The sequence below is a fragment of the Palaemon carinicauda genome, chromosome 3 (assembly GCF_036898095.1).
Source record: "Palaemon carinicauda isolate YSFRI2023 chromosome 3, ASM3689809v2, whole genome shotgun sequence".
NCBI lineage: Eukaryota > Metazoa > Arthropoda > Malacostraca > Decapoda > Palaemonidae > Palaemon > Palaemon carinicauda.
In genome coordinates, this window is record NC_090727.1 from 1,108,421 (window position 1) to 1,110,920 (window position 2,500).

Sequence of the window (2,500 nt, forward strand, 5' to 3'; positions counted from 1 at the left end):
TGTTCTTTGCTCCTCTTAAAATTGACAAATCTACGTGGTGTGCAAAAAGAGCTATTGGGTGTTAAAAATGGACGTGGTGTACGGCAATAAGATTAGCTTCCATTGGGAGTCTTATCTAAATTACCAGCGTAATAAATGTTTTGTACTTAATAAAAATATCCTGGAATTATGATGCATAATAATTACTTGGTTTAGTATAGTGTTTGTAATTACCTATTAAGTTTAGTATTAAGATAATGAAGATTGAAAATTAGATTGAGGATTGTATATATTAAGTACTTTAATTGATTTATGTAAATATCAAATTAGGATTTTTTATTTGAACTTTCAACAGTATTTTCATCCTATGCGAAACTTTGGTGTAGTATCTGTTGTACATAATGAACAATAAGCTTAGTTTACAAATTATGGAAAAATTAAATTGTGACAGCAAATGTATGATTAGATAAATGAGGCAGAAAAAAAAACAAAATTAAAAATAGCTTGATTATGGGCTCTAGAGACCCGTCAATCCTCAGAGCAAAAGTCTTACTGGGTGCCGTAAATTGGCTTCATATTGTTAAGGTATGAACTTATAAAGAAAAAAAAAAGTCGAAGCGAATGTCCATTTCCATCGGAAGTTCAATCCCTTTTACATCAAGATAGATAAGAAAAGTTACATTAACTACTTAAACTGAAGTAGGATTGCAATCACAAAAGCTTTCTACCAACAACAACAAAAGGACCAATTAAGTCTTTCTAAAATGAACAGGGATTTATCGTTTTACAAAACAGCTTTTCTCTACCCAAATGCTGTCATTCTAGAATAGATGTAGCACAAAAGAAGAAATTTGAATACTTTTATTGGTCATACAGCTAAAGCCACTGAGGACACTACCAAAAACTATAGGAACTTTTGTCCATTATGGCAATGATATATAATGGCAATTTTGGATTCAAAAGATGAAAAGGCTTTTTTTGCAGGCAATTTCATCTAAGTATTTTCGAAATGATTCACAATGATAGGACAATCTGCGGAAAATGCCAAAAGAACGTAGCAAAAAGTTTGGACGAACACACAATTCCTTACGTAGTTCAGAAATAATAATTTTTTACTTTGATCGGGAGATTTCGTTTCCTTTGTAGACATAAAATCCTGTGAGATAATGAACATAATGTACTTGCCTAACAAAGCCTAAAACGAAGGAAAGAGAAATAGAAAAAAAAATAAATGAAAGCCTCATTCATACAAAAGAAATATAAATATACTAACCACCTGAGACTGACTACGGGATTCAAGGAAAATTAAAGAGTTATGAACTATCCAGAAAAAAATTATGATTTATGTGTATATACATATATATGCGTGTATATATATATATATATATATATATATATATATATATATATATATATATATATATATACACATACATATATATACATATATAACAATTACAAACACACATATATATATATATATATATATATGTATATATATATATATATATATATATATATATATATATTCATATATATAAACTGTATGATTATATATATATATGTATATATGTATATATATACACATATATACATATATATATACATACATATATATATATATACATATATACATATATATACATTTATACATATATATATATACATATACACACATATATATACATATTTATATGTATATATATATATATATATATATATATACATATTTATATGTATATATATATATACATATTTATATGTATATATATATACATATTTATATATATATATATATATATATATATATATATATATATATATATATATATATATATATATATATATAGTGTGTGTGTGTCAGCGATTAGCTTTCATGCAAGGTGTGCAAAAGGTAAGAGGGTGCGTAGCGAGAAGAAGAAAGTCAAAGGGCACAAAATGCATTTATGTGGTGAATTAGAGATGCATTTAGCGACAGGAGAAAGGTCTCCGTCCCAGGATTTCACTGCTAATGAAACTAACTAAATATAGCACAGATTTTGAAAAGTCTGACGGTAAACGGGAACGTTTTTATGATTCTGAATCGGTACATGGTTGTTGTGAATGAGACAAGTGGTTGTAAGGGGTAATTCAAATGTTAAACGTATGTGGCCAAAAAAGAAAATTATAAGGAAAATTGATTAAATGCGTTAAAAGATTTGTATAAAGGACGAAATTAATCAAAATGCTAAGAATAATTGCGGGAGGAATGAATTTTTTAATCTTTGATGCAACATGGAAAACAGAAGGCATTTTAGTTGGAATAAAAAGGCATCAAAATGTGGCAATGCACATTAAGATGGTAAGTGCAAAATGAGAATTGCATATGAAAATAGAGAAGGTGGTAATATCAGCTGTTGGAGAAACAGACACCTTTGAGGTTAGTGTTGGATTTAAGCTCTTGATTTGTATTGGTCAAGGATGCGGTAAGTGAAGAGATCACAAATGGAAAGTTTTAAGGGTTGCTATAGCAGATGATTTG